The sequence below is a fragment of the Pongo pygmaeus genome, chromosome 4, assembly GCF_028885625.2.
Source record: "Pongo pygmaeus isolate AG05252 chromosome 4, NHGRI_mPonPyg2-v2.0_pri, whole genome shotgun sequence".
NCBI classification, from domain to species: Eukaryota; Metazoa; Chordata; class Mammalia; order Primates; family Hominidae; genus Pongo; species Pongo pygmaeus.
Genome location: NC_072377.2, coordinates 177,254,161 through 177,274,353, shown reverse-complemented (window position 1 = coordinate 177,274,353; position 20,193 = coordinate 177,254,161). Strand labels below are relative to the sequence as shown.

At 42.8% G+C, this 20,193-nt stretch overlaps 1 protein-coding gene, 1 non-coding gene and 1 pseudogene across 5 annotated transcripts in view; all 3 read left to right on the top strand.

Moving 5' to 3' along the window:
- UBTD2 (ubiquitin domain containing 2) overlaps positions 1 to 20,193 on the top strand; it is a 74,505-nt gene that overhangs the window by 14,145 nt on the left and 40,167 nt on the right. The window lies entirely within an intron of this gene.
- On the top strand, positions 14,417 to 16,102 carry LOC129036953 (Krueppel-like factor 3; annotated as a pseudogene).
- LOC129037706 (small nucleolar RNA SNORA57) lies at positions 17,803 to 17,947 on the top strand. The gene has a single exon (XR_008502933.1). It is a non-coding gene; the product is annotated as a small nucleolar RNA SNORA57 (small nucleolar RNA).

The following is a 20,193-nucleotide window of genomic DNA, read 5'->3' as shown; positions in this document are numbered from 1 at the left end:
TAGTAGAGACGGAGTTTCACCATGTTGGCCAGGCTGGTCTCGAACTCCTGACCTCGTGATCTGCCTGCCTCGGCCTCCCAAAGTGCTGGGATTACAGGCATGAGCCACCATGCTTGGCCTACCCTGACTCTTAAAGAAAAAAAAAAAAATGTGTTTAACTTTTTTTTTTTTTTTTTACATGCACATGTATATGTTTGTTACAGAATCAGGCTGTGTCTCTTAGGTCCCAATTTTCTGGCATATGGAAAGAGTTTGGTCTAAGATTCTTCAGACCGCTTGGGTTTTAATCTTGTTATGAGAAGAGGCCTCCATTAGCTGTGTTCGACTCAGTTTCTTTCATTGTTGAAAGGAGTGGATGGATAGACCATCTTTTTTTTTTTTTTTTTTTTTTTTTTGAGACGGAGTCTCGCTCTGTCGCCCAGGCTGGAGTGCAGTGGCGTGATCTCGGCTCACTGCAAGCTCCGCCTCCCGGGTTCACACCATTCTCCTGCCTCAGCCTCCCGAGTAGCTGGGACTACAGGCGCCCGCCACTTCGCCCGGCTAATTTTTTGTATTTTTAGTAGAGACGGGGTTTCACCGCATTAGCCAGGATGGTCTCGATCTCCTGACCTTGTGATCCGCCCGCCTCGGCCTCCCAAAGTGCTGGGATTACAGGCGTGAGCCACCGCGCCCGGCCAGATAGACCATCTTTACCAAGGTTACATCTAATTCTTTTTTTTCAAACTTTTAATTTTTTTTTTAAATTTTTTTGAGACAGTTCCTCACTCTGTTGCCCAGACTGGAGTGCAGTGGTGCAGTCTCGGCTCACTGCAACCTCCGCCTCCCAGGCTCAAGTGATTCTCCTGCCTCAGCCTCCCGAGGAGCTAGTATTACAGGCGCACACCACTACTGCCTGGCTAATTTTATATTTTTAGTAGAGGTGGGGTTTCACCGTGTCAGCCAGGCTGGTCTCCAACTCCTAACCTTAAATGATCCACCTGCCTTGGCCTCCCAAAGTGCTGGGATTACAGGCATGAGCCACCCAGCCCTGCCCAAACTTTTTAAATGACAATTTTCAAACATACTGAAAAGTTGGAAGACTCTAGTACAGAAACCCTTGTGAATGCCTGTCACCTATATTAAACAAATGATATTTTGTCATATTTATATATCTTTTTTGATATATATTCCTTTGTATCTCTTTTTTTTTTGCACTTAACTATTTGAAAGTGAATATAGACATCATGACACTTCAATGTGAATCTCTTAAAAGTAAAGCTCTTCTCCTACGTAACCAGGGTACCATTATCACTGCTAAGAAAGATTATTATGTCTTCATGTCCTCTGAGATCTAGTCCATAGTCCAAATCCCTTAATTGTCCTCAAAATGTCTTTTATAGCTGGGTTTTTTTTCCCCCAAATCAGATCTTATCAGCATTTAGACATTGCATTTGTCACTTCAATCTTTTAAAATCCGGAACTCCTCCTCCTCTTCTTCCCTATGACATTCTCTTTTTTTAAGATGGAGTCTCACTTTGTTGCCCAGGCTGGAGTGCAGTGGCATGATCTCTGCTCACTGCAACCTCTGCCTCCCGGGTTCAAGCAATTCTTCTGCCTCAGCCTCCCGAGTAGCTGGGGAATACAGGTGCGTGCCACCATGCCTGGCTAATTTGTCTATTTTTTGGTGGAGATGGGGTTTTACCATGTTGGCCAGGCTGGTCTTGAACTCCTGACCTCCAGTGATCTGCCACGCCCGGCCAACATTGACTTTTTGAAGAGTCTTGTGGAATGTACCACAATCTGGATTTGTCTGAATGTGGCCTTGTATCATTTAATGTGTGCTGTATCCTCTGTTTTCCCTGAAAATCAGGTAGATTTAATTCTACACAGGATGGTTGAAGTATTTTCCAGGCTACAGTAGATCCACACTCTTCCACTTCTCTTTTTCTGTGTTCCAACTAGGATAATCTTTCATTATTGACCAACTCTGAGCCTTTTTCTCATTTTTCTACCCAGAAATAATCCTGCCATTTTCTGAACTTCTTTAGTACTATTCTTATAGTACTTATCCTCTCCACTCTACTTAAAAAAAAACTTCTATCATGGCTATTTTTATACATTACTTATCTTTGCACAATGTAAGCTGCATTGGACCTGGGGCAGAGATTGGTTCTCTCATGTTTTAGGCTCAATTATCATTTGTGTGGAACACATCTTTGACTTTATAATGGCATTGGAGAGAAAATAATATGCTTTTAATAGAAGCCTTTCTTAGTTCTAGAACAGGAGCTTTGTTAAATAGGACCATATAGTATAATGAAAAGATCTGGGAGTCAGAAGAACCCTTGAGTGCTAGTTCCACTCATCTTCCGTTTCTCTATGACCTTAAATAAGTCAGTTGACTTCCCAGCTTTCATTTTTAAGTATGTTAGATGAAATCAGTAGATTCAGACATTAACATGGAATCTTCTTTTTTTTAAATCTGACATTGAACACTAACATAGCCTCAGCATTTGATTTCTTTATATTTTATTTTGATGGTATGGAATCAGTAAAGTCCTGGTACACAAAATTTTTAAACATGATTTAGAGTCTCATAAAGTTCTGTAGGAGATTTTAAGTTTGAATCACCAACATCATCAGCTGTACTCAGAAGTTAAACACATCATGTCAAGCAGTGTTATGACTTAAGTTATATTTTCTCTGAGTATTGTTTATTTAGTTTGTGTTGATGAGAGCGTATACTGAGCAGATGCATCTGAGCTTGCTGTGACATTTAGTGGAACCTAGACATCCATGTACTGTGTTAATGTGCTCACTTGTACAGTTTTACGGGACTGGATGTATACATGCCTGTATTAACAAAAGACACCATGCAGACCTGTGGTTTTCCCAGTCAGTAACACATTTGCAGGAAGTTTCCTAAATTTCATATATGCGTAAAGATGGCAAGAAAAACTTCATTCCAATGCCTTTACAATCATTTTGACCTGGTGGCGTAAGCTAACGTGTCTCACGATGGTCTTCATATTAGAAACTTAACATTTGTGGAACTTTTTATTATAGTTCTTAAAAATAGCAAAAATATGTTTTACAGAGTAATCTCAGTTGTGTTTATGGATCTCTGAAGCAGGTGTTTCTTTTGTTCTCTTGGGTTCTTTGGAACCAGTTTTAAAATCATACGGTAAGATCCTAGGAAAAACCTATTTTTTTTTAAGAGAGGAGTGTAGTGGTGTGATCAAAGTTCACTGCAGTCTCAAACTCCTGGAGGGTCAAGCAATCCTCTTGCCTCAGGCAGCCTCTGGGGTAGCTAGGATTATAGGCTCACACCACTGCATCTGGCTGATTTATAAATTTTTTTTGTATAGATGGTGTCTTGCTTTTTCGCCCAGGCTGATCTTGAAATCCTGGCTTAAAGTGATCTGCCCTGCCTGGGCCTCCCAAAGTGTTGGGATCACAGGCATGAGCTACTGCAGCCGGCCAACTTTTGGCTGCTTAATGTACTGTAAGTGAAGTTGTTTGTTTATGATTTGAACCTTACCTCTTAGCCCATTTGAAGCTGGAAATGCAACTTAGCACTATTAGGCCTACTCTCCCTGTCTCTCACCTGACATTACTTTTCTCCTTCCTCTCTTGGGCATAAAATATTACATCTCTTCGCCTCCAATTGGAGCAGACTTAGGTTTAACCATAGGAAAGTCAGACAGGAAGTACTTCATGGAAAAGGGGCCAGTGGATGAGATGTGTTTGACAGTTTGGCTGTGGCTTGTGAAGTAGGAACCAGAATAGATGGCATGCCAAGAAGGACCTGGGAGGTAAAGTCTGGTGCCTGCTCTGCTGTGTTTTTAAAAATCTGACTGTTGCTTATGAAGAATGGATTAGATTCAGATGAAACAAGTGGGATACCGATGCAGTCTTTACATCTAGTGACTCACGCACAGCTTCTTCCCATTTTAGGGCTTTCGTGCTGTTCCCTTTACTTGGAATCTAAACAATGTGTGGTGCTGGCCGGGTGCGGTGGCTCACGCCTGTAATCCCAGCACTTTGGGAGGCCAAGGCGGGTGGATCACCTGAGGTCAGGAGTTCCAAGACCAGCCTGGCTAACATGGTGAAACCCCATCTCTACTAAAAATACAAAAATTAGCCGGGCGTGGTGGCACACGCCTGTAATCCCAGCTACTCGGGAGGCTGAGGCAGGAGAATTGCTTGAACCCGGGAGGCAGAGGTTGCAGTGAGCCGAGATCATGCCACTGCACTCCAGCCTGGGTGACAGAGCAAGACTCTGTCTCAAAAAAGAAAAAAAATGGGTGGTGTTTTTTATTACAGTTCTTAAAACTGGCGTGCCCCTCCCACTTGCTTTAAAAAAGTTGCTTTGAGAAATTATTTGTTTACTTATATGCTTCCCGTCTTCCCCCAGAATATTGTAAGCACTGTGAAGGCAAGGATTTTGTCTGATTTGTTCTTTACTATATCCCTAGTATCTGGTATAGTGCCTAGTATATCTGCAATAAATAGTTGTTGCTCGAGTAAATAAGTGAAATATGAATAGACAGTTGTGGCTCTTTTATCATTTGGAGAATGAAAAGTTTACTACTCGGTGGCCAGGCATGGTGGCTCATGCCTGTAATCCCAGCATTTTGGGAGGCCGAGGCAGGCAGATCACCAGGTCAGGAGATCGAGACCATCCTGGCTAACACAGTGAAACCCTGTCTCTACTAAAAATACAAAAAATTAGCCAGGCGTGGTGGTGCGCGCCTGTAGTCCCAGCTACTTGGGAGGCTGAGGCAGGAGAATGGCGTGAACCCAGGGGGCGGAGCTTGCAATGAGCCGAGATCGTGCCACTGCACTCCACCAGCCTGGGCGACAGAGCAAGACTCCGTCTCAAAAAAAAAAAAAGTTTACTACTCGGCTTTAATTATTTCGTTTGGGTTTTGGGTGAAATTATTTTATTACTGACTGGTTCCTTAGTTGTACTGAAGCCTGTTATCTTTAGAGAGACTCTTCACGGTAATTAACTCAGATTCTTATTTGCCTGGTGAAAGGAGGCAGTGATCTAATTTGCTTGTTAAGAGCTTCCTACTTATTTTGTGTTTGTGTATTTTATTCTGTCATCCTTAGCAAACCTATTGGTGACTTGACTTGCTTTGGAGGTGAACAGAGGATTAATTGCATGTATAGCCTATTCAGCCCAGTGGAATTAGGTTGCCCTTGGGCTGATCTGTGCTTATGTTGAATGAAGCAGAAATTCAGGCTTCATGTGCAACCTATACTGAGTACTGTATGAATAGGAAATAATGACAACAACTTTTAAGAATTCTCTGAATTTTTTTTATTTGTTTTGTTTTCATTTGTTTGTGTGTGTTTTTTTTTTTTTTGAGACAGGGTCCCCCTCTGTCTCCCAGGCTGGAGTGCAGTGGCACAACCACAGCTCACTGCAGCCTTGATCTCCTGGGCTCAAGCCATCTTCTCACCTCAGTCTTCTGAGTGGCTGGGACTATAGGCGCATGCCACTATGCCTGGTTAATTTTTTTATTTTTTATAGAAACGGGAGTCTCACCATGTTGCCCAGTTTGGTCTCTTAACTCCTGGGCTCAGGTGATCCTCTTGTCTTGGCCTCCCAAAGTGGATTACAGGCATGAGCCACGGTGTGTGCCCAGCTCCTTGGGTTGTTTTATTTTTTTTAATTTTTAAATTTTTTTTTTTGAGACGGAATCTCGCTCTGTTGCCCAGGCTGGAGTGCAGTGGCACTATGTCGGCTCACTGCAACCTCTGCTGCCTGGGTTCAAGTGATTCTCCTGTCTCAGCCTCCCGAGTAGCTGGGATTATAGGCGCCACCACACCTGGCTATTTTTTTGTATTTTTAGTAGAGACGGGGTTTCACCATTAGCCAGGCTGGTCTTGAACTTCTGACCTCAAGTGATCCACCCGCCTCAGCCTCCCAAAGTGCTGGGATTACAGGTGTGAGCCACTGCGCCTGACTGGGTTGTTTTATTTTAAGCAGACATTTTAGAGGATGCTGGAGGAGGAGGAGAACAATCTGAGAACAAGTTATTGATGGTTCTGATTTTTAGAATACTTGTCGAGGCTGCAGTGAGCTGTAATTGAGCCACTGCATTTCAGCCTGGGTGATGGCAAGACCCTGTTTCAAAAAAAACAAAAGTAAATAAAATACTAAAGACTAATTTTATTTCAGGGGTCAGAACTATTCATCCTTTATCTTTTTATTTGAAACCACATTTCACCATATAAAAATTAGAGCCTAGGTGTGTTGTTGCACACCTGTAGTCTGAGCTACTCTGGAGGCTGAGGCGGGAGGAGTGCTTGAGCCCAGCCTGGGCAACATAGCAAGATTCCATCTCAGAAAAATTATACACACACACACACACACGCACACGCACACGCGCATGCATTGTATCTTGGGGGGAATTTATTACTCAAGGTTTTGTTTTGTTTTGTTTTGTTTTTTGAGACGGAGTCTTGCTCTGTCACCCAGGCTGGAGTGCAGTGGCGTGATCTCAGCTCACTGAAGCTCCGCCTCCTGGGTCCACGCCATTCTCCTGCCTCAGCCTCCGGAGTAGCTGGGACCACAGGTGCCCGCCACCATGCCTGGCTAATTTTTTGTATTTTTAGTAGAGACGGGGTTTCACTGTGTTAACTGGGATGGTCTCGATCTCCTGACCTTGTGATCCGCCCGCCTCAACCTCCCAAAGTGCTGGGATTACAGGCATGAGCCACCACGCCCGGCCCCTACTCAAGTTTTTAAATATAACTTTATATAGCATACAATTTAAACTTTATAACATATGTTTATGCCTTTATATTACATGCTTTGTATTATGAGATTGTTTAGTAATACAGATATATTTCACTACTGTCCTATTTTAACTTATGAAAGTCTCCCTTCCCAACTCTTGTTATTTTCACAACAAACGTACCCTGAATACACCTAGTGACATACTTGAACTTGTATGTAACTATCTCAACAGTGATTTATAAGCAGTGGGTCCATAGTAAAATAGTAGTTGAGGCCAGGTTACTGTGGCTCGCACCTGTAATCCTAGCACTTTGGGAGGCTGAGGTAAGCAGATTGCTTGAGCTCAGGAGTTCAAGACCAGCCTGGGCAACATGGCGAAACCCTGTCTGTACAAAAAAATTAGCTAGGTGTGGTGGTGCGCACCTGTAGTCCCAGCTACTTGGGGGGCTGAGGTGGGAGGATCGCTCGCCCGGAGGTCATGGCTGCAGTGAGCCACCAAGATCATACCACTGCGCTCCACTCTAGGTGACAGAGCGAGACCCTGTCTCAAAAAAAAACAACAACAGAAAACTAGTTGAATGCGTATGAGTGTATCTTATTGAAGTTACTAATAGCTTTTCAGTTGTTTAAGCTTCACAAATACAATTCATAGACGTGAAAAGAACTGTGATTGTTAATGATACTTTTTTTTGAGATGAGTCTTGCTCTGTCACCTGGGCTGGAGGGCAGTGGCGTGATCTTGGCCTACTGCAACCTCCGCCTCCCAGGTTCAAGCGATTCTCCTACCTCAGCCTCCCAAGTAGCTGGGACTACAGGCTCGTGCCACCACACCTGGCTAATTTTTTTTGTATTCTTAGTAGAGATGGGGTTTTGCCTTGTTGGTGAGGCTGGTCTCGAACTCCTGACGTCAAGTGATCCGTCTACCTCAGCCTCCCAAAGTGCTGGAATTACAGATGTGAGCCACCATGCCCGGCTGTTAATGATAGATTTTATTGTACATTTTTATTTTTGAAGAATCTTCATACACATTTTCTTGATTTTTTTTTTTTTTTTTTTTTTTTTTTAGGTGGATCTCTCTCTGTCACCCAGGCTGGAATGCAGTGGCACGATCTTGGCTTGCTGCAGGTTCAAGTGATTCTTCTCTCTTAACCTCCCAAGTAGCTGGGATTACAGGCATGTGCCATCATGCCCAGCTAATTTTTGTATTTTTAGTAGAGATGGGGTTTCACCATGTTGGCCAGGCTGGTCTCAAACTCCTCACCTCAAGTGATCCACCTGCCTCAGCCTCCTAAAGTGCTGGGATTATAGGTGTGAGCCACCGCTCCTGGCCACATTTTCTTGATTCTTAAAAAGACCCTTTGACTTTAATGAAGACTGATGTTAATATTGCCATCTTATAGTGGAGGAAACTGAGGCACAGGGTCTCAGTTCTGATTTTGATCTGAAAGAGAAATAAAAAGAGTAGCCAAAACTGTAAGCTTTGTCTTCTGTTGTCTAGTTCAGTATTCTCTCCACAGATGGTGGAGGTTTTTGGTTGGCTTTTCTTTCCTTGCAGTAGAAGTGTATGTGAGTGAGGCTGGGTGTGGTGGGTCATGCTTGTAATCCCAGCACTCTGGGAGGCAGAGGCAGGCAGATCACTTGAGGCCAGGAGTTCGAGACCAGCCTGGCCAACATGGTGAAACCCATCTCTGTTAAAAATACAAAAATTAGCTGGATGTGGAGGCGCATGCCTGTAATCCTAGCTACTAAGGAGGCTAAGGCACGAGAATCACTTGAATCTGGAAGGCAGAGGTTGCAGTGAGCCGAGATCGTGCCACTGCACTCCAGCCTGGGCAACAGAGTGAGACTCCGTGTCAAAAAAAAAAAAAAGGTGTATGTGAGTGGTTTCCTTCATGACAGTAAACACAGTTATTATCTAACTGGATCAAGTAGAAAAACGGCATAATCCTGCTCATCTTTCCTTGTGCCCCTTTACTTGGTTATGTTCTTTCTCATTACCTTTGCCTTCTATCCCAGAAAACTGAATGTTTCCAGCTTAAAACTCCATTCAAACTTGACTTGAATTTAGCAGTTGAACTGTGTGGGGAAAGAAGTTTCATTGAGATACAAGAAAAGAAGGCATTGTTTAATCTGTAGAAAGATTAATAAAGTTTTTCTAGGCCTGTGCTCTTCAGTCACGTAGTGGAGTTTTGGAAAATCTATCTCAGTTATAAAGTGGTGCTTGTCCCAAGGGGTAAGTTGATGGAGATTACATGAAAGTGTTCTCTCTGCACTTAGAATATCAGCATGTGGTCATTTGGGGTCACCTTCTGGTTTTATAGTTGATAAAGGGAACAGAGACATTCTTACTTCCTAAAGTGTCTCACTTAGAAGTGGAGGAGGGGGAACCCACAGTGGTCCTGTAATACAGAGTTATCATAGCTTGTGCGTTTTCTGATAGTCACCCATTTCTGTCTTGGGCAGTTACCTGGATAATAATTTTAACTTGATGGTGATTCAAGAGCTTTTAAGGCTTTGATCATTGTTGTATTGCTAAACATTAACACATAGCGCCTGTTTAACAAACCCTGGCTTTCACTGCTCTGAGTTTGTGATGGCTGCATCATGTCACAGACATGCTCCTCCTGAATGAATCAGAGTAGTTCATAGTCTCTTTAAATTCTCATAATTTTGAAGTTAAGAGTTGAGATGTGCCACAACATATAACAAGTAGGACATAGTGAAAAGGAACTTTAGAAACAATGAAATGATACCCAGTACTTCTGGAATGGACATCGAGTGAGACAGTCTGTAACAAGAGCTCTGAGAATGGGAAGAATTGCTTATCTGTTATTGAATGAAATGACATGTAATAGTCTTGGAAGCAAGGAGACTATCTTTCTGCATTGTATCAGTTGTAGGGTAGGAATAGGTTATTGTGGGTGTTTGTATTTTTGTTTTTTATATGTTAATACTAAATTTGCTGACTAAAACTTAATGATATACCCTGCATAAGGCAAGCATGTAAGTGAAAAAATAACCTTTTTTCTATAACAAGCAATCCTTAAGCATTTTAAGAAGGGAGTAATCAATAGGAACAGAACTTATACTTCAGAGGTAAAGATAGGTTTTTCAGCTGGGGACAAGGATGGATACTAAAAGTCTTATCTATAGGAAGTTTCACAATTGCTCGAAGAGGGAGGAAAGAAGTTTTCAGATAAAACATTAAGAGAGAGTAAAGAAAATTAAGATGTATTAATAGAATAAAATTCAGTTTCCACCAAGAAATACTTCTGATTTAATAATAAGTAGAAAGTATAAAATATTGGCAGGTTATTTTTGCAGCAGAATCTCAGGGAAATATTATCAAATTTTAATGAATAGGAAAATACTGATTAATGATGTCTTTGCATTTGCTCTTCTTTTTGGCGGGGGGGGGGGGGGTGGGGGGCGGTGCAGCGGGGAGCGGGTGGGGCCGGACAGAGTTTTACTCTGTCGCCCGGGCTGGAGTGCAGTGGCACGATCTTGGCTCACTGCAACCTCTGCCTCCTGGGTTCAAGCGATTCTCCTGCCTCAGCCTCCCGAGTAGCTGGGATTACAGGTGCTTGCCATCATGCTCAGCTAATTTTTGTATTTTCAGTAGAGACTGGTTTCGCTATGTTGGCCAGGCTGGTATCGAACTCCTGACCCCAAGCGATCCACCCACCTCAGCCTCCCAAAGTGCTGAGATTATAGGCGTGAGCCACCATGCCTGGCCCATTTACTGTTGATACAGTCCAAAAGCTTATTCTGACCTTGCTAAACTAAATCAATACCTTGTGAAGTTCAGATTGGAACACTTAAAAGATCACTTTTGCCTTCTAGGTAACAGAAAAATTAAAGCTTTAATTTCCTCCCCACCCCCACACTGCCTCCACACACATACATTTATATGGTGTATACACTACATATACACATACAACATATATACATAGAGTATGTATGTTTTTTATTATATTAATATATAGTCTTTTCTCTCTTCTATGAGAATGTGTTGAAGACTACTCCTTTCTTAGTATAATTATAGTCGTTTTTAAAACTCTCAACGGGGCTGGGCACGATGGCTCGCTCCTGTAATCCCAGCACTTTGGGAGGCTGAGGCGGGCAGATCACGAGGTCAGGAGTTCAAGACCAGCCTGGCCAAAATAGTGAAACCCCATCTCTACTAAAAATACAAAAATTAGCCGGGCGTGGTGGCGGGTACCTGTAGTCCCAGCTACTGGGGAGGCTGAGGCAGGAGAATCGCTTGAACCCAGGAGGCAGAGGTTGCAGTGAGCCGAGATGGCACCACTGCACTCCAGCCTGGGCGACATAACGAGGCTCTGTCTCAAAAAAACAAAACAAAAACCCTCAACAAAGTAGCCATTAAAGCAACATACCTCAAAATCATAAGAGCCATCTATGACAAACCCACAGCCAACATCATACTGAATGGGTAAAAGCTGGAAACATTCCCCTTGAGAACCAGAACAAAACAAGGATGCCCACTCTTAGCACTCCTATTCAGCATAGTTCTGGAAGTCCTAGCCAGAGCAATCAGGTAAGAGAAAGAAATAAAAGGTATCCTAAGAGGAAGAGAGGAAGTCAAACTCTTTCTTTGTGGATTATATGATTCTATACCTAGAAAACCCCCTAGTCTGCCCAAAAGCTCCTAGATTGGAAACTTTAGCAAAGTTTCTGGATACAAAATCACTGTACAAAATCAGTAGCATTTCTGTACACAATAACATCCAAGCTGAGAGCTAAATCAAGAATACAATTCTATTCACAGTAGCTGCAAAAAGAATAGAATACCTAGGAAAACAGCCAACCCAGGAAGTGAAAGATCTCTACAACAAGAATTACAAAACACTGCTGAAGGAAATCAGGGACATAAATGCTCATGGAGAGGAAGAATCAATATTGTTAAAATGGGCATACAGCCCAAAGCAATTTACAGATTGGATGCACTACTGTCAAACTACCAATAACATTTTTCACAGAATTTGAAAACACTATTCTAAAATTCATATGGAACCAAAAAGGCCAAAAAGCCAAAACAATCCTAAGCAAAAACAAGAAAGCATCATACTACCTGACCTCAACTATACTTCAAGGCTACAGTAACCAAAACAGCATGGTGCTGGTACAAAAACAGACACATAGAACAATGGAATGAGTTAGATAACCCAGAAATAAAGTCACACACCTACAATCATCTGATCTTCAACAAAGTAAGCAGTGGGGAAAGGACTCCCTATTCAATAAATGGTCCTGGGATAACTGGCTAGCCATATGCAGAAGATTGAAACTGGACCCCTTCTTTTTGCCATCTACAAAAGTCAACTCAAGATGGATTGAAGACTTAAATGTAAAACTTGAAAAACCCTAGAAGAAAACCTAGGAAATACCATTCTGGACATAGGCCCTGGCAAAGTTTTTATGATGAAGATTGCAAAAGCAATTGCAACAGAAACAAAAATTGAGAGGCGGGACCTAGGTAAACTAAGAGCTTCTGCACAGCAAAAGAAACTATCAATAAAGTAAACAGACAGCCTACACAATGGGAGAAAATATTTGTAAACTCTATGTCCAACAAAGGTCTAAAACCCTGAATTGATAAGAAACTTAACAGACAAAAAGCAAACAACCCCATTAAAAAATGGGCAAAGGACATGAACAGACACTTCTCAAAAGAAGACGATGTTCCTGTGGCTAACAAGTATATGAAAAAATGCTCAACATCACTAATCATTAGAGAAATGTAAATCATGACTTTTTTGGTTTTCTTGTGTTTTAAAAAAATGTAAATCAGAACCACAATGAGATACTATCACACCAGTCAGGATGACTAGTGTTAAAAAGTCAAAAAATAACAGATGTGATGAGGTTGTGGAGAAAAGGGAGTGCTGATGGGAATGGTATATTAGTTCAGCCTCTATGGGAAGCAGTTTGGAGGTTTCTCAAATAACTTAAAACAGAACTACCATTCGACCCAGGAATCCCATTACTGGGTATATACCCAAAGGAATATAAATTGTTCTGCCATAAAGACTCGTACGTGTGGATGTTTATCATAATACCATTCCCAATAGCAAAGACATGGAATCGACGTAGATGTCCATCATCAGTGGACTGGATAAAGAAAATGTGGTATGTATATACCATGGAATACTTACACAGCTATAAAAAGAAGGAGGTCATGTCCTTTGCAGCAACATGGATGCAGCTGGAGGCCATTATCCTAAGTGAATTAACACAGAAACAGAAAAGCAAATACTACATGTTCTCACTAATAAGTGGGAGTTAAACATTGAGTACACGTAGACGCAAGGAAACAGTAGTCACTGGGACCTCCTTGAGGGCAGAGGATGGGAGGAGGGTGAGGATCATAAAACTACTTACTGGGTACTGTGCTTGCTACCTGGGTGACATAATAACTTGTACTCCAAACCCGGTGACATTCAGTTTACCCACGTAACAAACCTGCACATACACCTCCGAACCTAAAAGTTGGAAGAAGGAAAAAAAAAAGAATTCATCAAGAAGGAAAAAAGTTATAATCATTTTTAGAACTTTTAGAAACTTTTTTTTTGAGACGGAGTCTCACTCTTATCGCCCAGACCGGAGTGTGGTGGTGCGATCTCAGCTCACTGCAACTACCTACCGGGTTCAAGCAATTCTCCTGCCTCAGCCTCCCAAGTAGCTGGGATTATAGGTGTCTGCCACCACGCCTGGCTAATTTTTGTATTTTTAGTAGAGATGGGGTTTCACCATGTTGTCCAGGCTGGTCTTGAATTCCTGACTTCAGGTGATCTGCCCACCTCGGCCTCCCAAAGTGCTGGGATTACAGGCGTGAACCACCTCGCCCGGCCACTTTTAGAAACTTTTTGTGAAAAGAAATCAGAAAAATATCAAAAAGTATATTTACCAGCCTGGACAACATAGCAAAACCACATCTCTACTAAAAAAAAAAAAAAAAAAAAAAAAAAAATTAGCTGGGCATGGTGGCATGCACCTGTAGTCCCAGCTACTTGGGAGACTAAGAAAGGAGTATCACTTGGGACTGCAGTGAGCCCCGATGGTGCCACTGAATTCCAGCTTAGGCAACAGAGCAAGACCCTGTCTCCAAAAAAAAAAGTATAAGAAAAAATAAACCACATTTATCCTACCACCTAACATAAACATTTTTATGCATACCTTTTCAAACTCAAGGTGTGTGTGTGTTGGGGGCAGGTGTTGGGAGTACATGTTCAGAGAAATTTAAAGTGCTTAATGAGGTTATCACAGCTATGACATTTTAATAGAGTGGCTTTACTGGCGTTCTGGTTTGGGAATGTAACAGGAATGTCATTGTTAGCTTTTCATTATAGGATGGATTCTCAGTATTTTTTTGACCTTGCTATCCATCTTTTTTTTTTTTCTCTCTCTTTTCTCTTTTGAGACAGAGTTTGGCTTTTATTGCCCAGGCTGGAGTACAGTGGTGTGATCTCGGCTCACTGCAACCTTTGCCCCTGGGTTCAAGCGATTCTCCTGCCTCAGCTTCCCAAGTAGCTGGAATTACAGGTACCTGCCACCATGCCCGGCTAATTTTTGTATTTTCAGTAGAGATGGGGTTTCACCATGTTGGCCAGGCTGGTCTTGAACTCCTGACCTCAGGTGATCCATCTGCCTCTGCCTCCCAAAGTGGTGGGAATGCAGGCGTGAGCCACTGTGCCCAGCCCCTTGCCATCTATCTTAAAAGTTAAGAATTCAGCCCTGACCCTCCCACCCTGGGTCCCAGCCTCTTCTTGCCCCGCCAGCCCCTGGGGGCTTGCTGAGCGAGCGGCGCTGGCATCATGTGACTGCCTGGAGTTGGTGCCAGGAGCCAGAGGGGAGCCTCGTGTAGCCGGGCCCCAGCCGGAGCTCAGGGAGAGCGCCTGCTGCACGCACGCTCGTCCTTGTCCCCTGCCGTCAACGCCGCCTGGAACCGTGACATAGCTGCGCTTGGGGGCCTCCAGGCAGCCCGGATCTGGGCCTTTATTTCTCTTCGGAGGCGTCCCTGACTGCACCTCTCAAAGCCAAACACCAGAGCACCCTAGAAGGTTTAAAAGAATGCTCATGTTTGACCCAGTTCCTGTTAAGCAAGAGGCCCATGGACCCTGTCTCAGTGTCATACTCATCTAATTACATGGAATCCATGAAGCCCAACAAGTATGGGGTCATTTACTCCACACAATTGCCTGATAAGTTCTTTTAGACCCTAGAAGGCATGTGGCATGGAATACAGATGGAGCCAGTGGACTTCATGGTGAGCAAGCGGAGTTCACCTCCTTCTGCTGGAAATTTGCACTCCTCTCTGAAGTTCCTATCCTCACACCAGAGAGCCTTGCCTGGGTTGAGCATGCCTTCTTCCAGCCCACCAATGAAAATACTCATCCCCTTCTCCAGGCTGGCAGCGCTTTGACGTGCCACTTGTCCATGCCGCAGGTGATGGCAGCTGCCCTCTCCTGGCACAGAATACGGAGCCTGGGGATCTTGCTGGTCATCCAGCCGGTGGTGGTGCAGCCCATCCCTTTTATGTACACGAGTCACCTCCAGGAGCCTCTCATGGTCTCCTTGAGGAGGAGGAGGAAGAGGTCTTCCATGGAGGAGATGAAAAATTCCAGTAGTGGCATGCAAGTACCTGTAATTGAATCATAAGAAAATCCTACACCAGAGAAAAAAATTAAAATAGAACCTGGGATTGAACCACAGAGGACGGATTATCCTGAAGAAATGTCACCCCCCCTTAATGAACTCAGTGTTCCCCCCCACAAGCGTTGTTGCAAGAGAATCACCCTTTGGTCATCTTGCAGCCTGGGAAGAGACCTTTACCTGTGGAATCCCCGGTTACTCGAAGTGGAGGATACACAGATGTGATTACGATGGATGCAACAAAGTGTACACTAAAAGCTCCCACTTGAAAGCACACAGAAGATGACACACAGAAAAACCGTACAAATGTGCATGGGAAGGATGCACATGGACATTTGCTCGGTCTGATGAACTAAAAAGACATTTAGGAAAACATACTGGAATCAAACCGTTACAGTGTCCGGACTGTAACCGTAGCTTTTCCCGTCCCAACCATTTTTGCCTTCCATAGCAAAAGCCACATGGAGGCCGGGTGCAGTGGCTCACGCCTGTAATCCCAACACTTTGGGAGGCCGAGGCTGGCGGATCAGAGGTCAGGAGTTCGAGACCAGCCTGACCAACATGGTGAAACCCCATCTCTACTAAAAATACAAAAATTAACCGGGTGTGGTGGCGCTCCCCCATAATCCCAGCTATTTGAGAGGCTGAGGCAGGAGAATCCCTTGAACCCGGGAGGCAGAGGTTGTAGTGAGCCGAGATTGCACCACTGCACTCCAGCCTGGGCGACAGAGCGAGACTCTGTCTCAAAAGAAAAAAGGAATGCTAGTTTGAATGCCTCTGTGTCCTGCCTCCCATTATCTAAAACATTTTAATTTTGATTCAGCCGGTCTGAATCTCTGAACTTATATTATCCAAAACTTCCATATGGTCAGTAGATGTTGTCTAATCCTCCGTCTCCTTACCACGGGTAAGACCTAAAGAGTGAGAACACTTTTTTTTTCCCTGGGGTTGCTAAGCAAACCCTTCTCATAGATAACATTTCATGTAATAAGAACAAGGGAACATGTAAACTAACATAACCAATTGTCAGTTGTCCATGTATTCCTCAAAAGAATGTCAGAGTAAATTTATTAGAAATAAAAAAAAAAAGTTAAGAATTCATTGGGTTGGGGCCGTGCGCAGTGGCTTATGCCTGTAATCCCAGCAGTTTGGGAGGCCAGGGCAGGAGGATCATGAAGTCAAGAGATCGAGACCATCCTGGCCAAAAAGGTGAAACCCCATCTGTATTAAAAATACAAAAATTAGCTGGGCGTGGTGGCACGTGCTGGTAATCCCAGCTACTTGGGAGGCTGAGGCAAGAGAATTGCTTGAACCCAGGAGGTGGAGGTTGCAGTGAGTGGAGATCGCGCCACTGCACTATAGCCTGGCAACAGAGTGAGACTCCGTCTCAAAAAAAAGAAAAAAAAATTCATAGGGTTGATATTGACAATATCAGTTTTGTCAGTTGATTTGTGAGATTTATATCTCAGGACTTAATTTGAGGAAATACAGTATAGAGCAAAAGGAATACCCAGCTAATAATGGGCAAGTTTCTCAAAGCTTTTATGAGCATAGTTTGCAACAATATAGTATTTCTTTCTTACTCTTTCTGAACATTGCACCTAAGTAAGCTAAAAATAAAGCTTAGAATTTTGTAATGATGGTAGTCATAGATAAAATTTAAAAATAGTAAATGGCCAGGCACAGTGGCTCACACCTGTAATCCCAGCACTTTGGGATCCTGAGGCAAGAGGGTCACTTGAGTCCAGGAGTTTGAGTCTGCACTGAGCTATGGTGATGTCACTGCACTCCAGCCTGGGTGATAGAATGAGACCTTATCTCAAAAAACAAAACAAAAAAGGATTAAGTGACATCTAAGATATTTCTGTCTTTACCCATGAATCCAACCCCAAGAGAATACAGTTTCTAGTAGTTTTTTTCTGTTTGCGTCAAAATATCTTTTTCTTTATAACTGGATAGAATTTAACATGTTAGTCCCAGTTCTGCTTTATTGATTTCGTAGCAAAATCTTGCACAAGCCCAAATACCAATATGTTTTATGGTTCTGTTGAACCTACTTTTTGATTCTTGTCCGTTCTTGAAAGCAAGAGGGCTTTGACTGCAAAAACCCATTAAAGGAGAAGGACTTGACAAATGAGTACAACTTCAAGTAAAGTATGTTTATACACATTTTTGCCAGGCTGTTAACATTAGAATTTCTTAAGCGGAGGAAACTTCAGATAGAAGAGGGAGACCACCTTGAAGAAAGAGTCCTTTGTACTCCTAGTGTATTTCTTAGGAAACAATTAGCCCTTCCCTTGATCGTGGTCTCAGGACAGGCAGCAATATGCTTTTGATAATTGATATATGCTGCCTAGGAATTATTTTGTTGTTTGGTCACTAAAGGTCAATGCCACCCTCTCTTTCTTTGCAAGCAGCAGGTATGTATGTTCCCTATTATGTCTGGAGGCAGAGGGAAAGGGCTTCAGTCCCCTGGGCATCATGACTTTGGTGCTGGTGGCTTCCTGTCTGCCAATTCTATCCTCACGCACTGGGACACAGGGGGAAAAAAAAAGCCAACTTCTGTGCCATCCTAAGTATGGGTTCACATCTTTGAAATCTTATGGAGCCTTAAAACCTCTCAAATGGGTTGATGATACAGTTTCACTTTGGGAGGGTAGGTGAAAATCTAGATCCATGTTAAACATTTATTCAAGTAACTCCTAAAGCCAGGAGGCAGGATAGTCCTGGTTAAGAACATGAACTTTGGAGTCAGTGTTGGTTTGAATCCCTGTTACACTATTTAGTTCTGTGATCTTTGAGAAATAGTTACTTCTTCTAATTCAGTGTACATTTGTGTGTTTTCTTTGTGACAGGCACTGTTCTAATTGTTTGAGAAATATTACCTCATTAAATCTTTATAACATCCTGTGAAACAGATATTATTGTCATCTCCCTCATCTTCCTTTCCATCCCAGCTTTACCCCAGGTAATCGACATCGTTATTTGCAAAGTCAGTTATACCCTATACTTCAGGAACCATCTGTATTCTGAATTTTACTTTCACCAGTTTTATACTTTGAGATGTTTTGTGTTTCTCATTGACATCCTTTCTTTCAGCTTCAAGAATTACTTTAGCATTTCTTGTAAGACACGTCTGGTAATGAAGAACTCACTCAGCTTTTGTATAGGAAACCCTTTTATCTTCATTCTGAAGAACAGCTTTTCTGGTTATGGTATTCTTGGTTGCCATTTTTTTTTTTCATTGCATTTTGAACATACCCACTGTCTCTGGGCATGAAGGTTTCTGCTGAGAAATCTGCTGCTAGCCGTATTGGAAGTCCCTTATATGTTATTTGCTGCTTTTCTCATGCTGCTTTCAGGATCTTCTCTTTGTCTCTGAATTTTTTTTTTTTTGGACAGTTTGATTATAATGTCTTGGGGCAGTGTTGTTTGGATTGAATATGATTGGACACTGTAGATTTTTCTGTATGTGGAACTGTTTGATTATATTTCTGGCAGGAACCCATCTTATCTCTAAATACTATAGTGGCTATTTTCTTTTTTTTTTCTTTTTTTTTTTTTGAGACAGGCTCACTCTGTCGCCCAGGCTGCAGTGCAGTGGCACGATCTCGGCTCACTGCAAGCTCCGCCTCCCAGGTTCAGGCCATTCTCCTGCCTCAGCCTCCCGAGTAGCTGGGACTACAGGCACCTGCAACCACGCCCGGCCAATTTTTTTTTTGTATTTTTAGTAGAGATGGGGTTTCACCGTGTTAGCCAGGATGAGCTCGATTTCCTGACCTCGTGATCCATCCGCCTCGGCCTCCCAAAGTGCTGGGGTTACAGGCGTGAGCCACCTTGCCCGGCTTTTAGTGGCTATTTTCTAAGAACAAGGACTTTATCTTTCTTTTCTTCTTTTTTCTTCCTTTTACTTTCTTTTTTTTTTTTTTTTTTTTCGAGACAGGGTGTCGCTCTGTCACCCAGGCTGGAGTGCAGTGGTACGATCACAGCTCACTGCAGCCTCGACCTCCCTGAGCTCAGGTGATCCACCCACCTCAGCCTCCTGAGTAGCTGGTACTACAGGTGCATGCCACCATGCCTGGCTAATTTTTTATTTTTTGTAGAGACAGGGTTTTACCATGTTGTCCAGGCTGGAAGGACGTTGTCTTTCATGAGCACAATATAATTATCAAAATCAGGAAGGTGGATATTGACATAATGCTAATATCTACTGTATAGGCCTTATTCACAATTCACTATTATCTCCATTAATAGTCGAAGTTATCCAGGATCATGCATTGTTTAGTTATATCCCCTTAGTTTGCTTTGCTCTGAAACAGTTCCTAACACTTTTTTGTCTTCTCATGATGTTGGCATTTTGAGGACAGGCCAGTTATTTTATACATGTCTATAAATTTGAATGCTTAGATTCCTCATTACACAGGAATATTACAGAAGTAAATTGTGTCCTCAGTGCAGCATATCAGGAGTCACAAAATGTCTGTTTTCCCATTATTGGTAATGTTAACTTTGATCACATAGGGTGACTGCCAACTTTCTTCACTGTAAAGTTAACTATTTTTCCTAATGCAAATGATAAGTATTTTATGGGAAGATTTGAGCCTATGTAGTTTTTTTTGGTTTTTTTTTTTTTTTTGAGATGGAGTTTCGCTCTTATTGCCCAGGCTGGAGTGCATGGAGTGCAGTGGCGCAATCTCGGCTCACTGCGACCTACGCCTACCAGGTTCAAGCGATTCTCCTGCCTCAGCCTCCCAAGTAGCTGGGATTACAGGCACCCACCACCACGC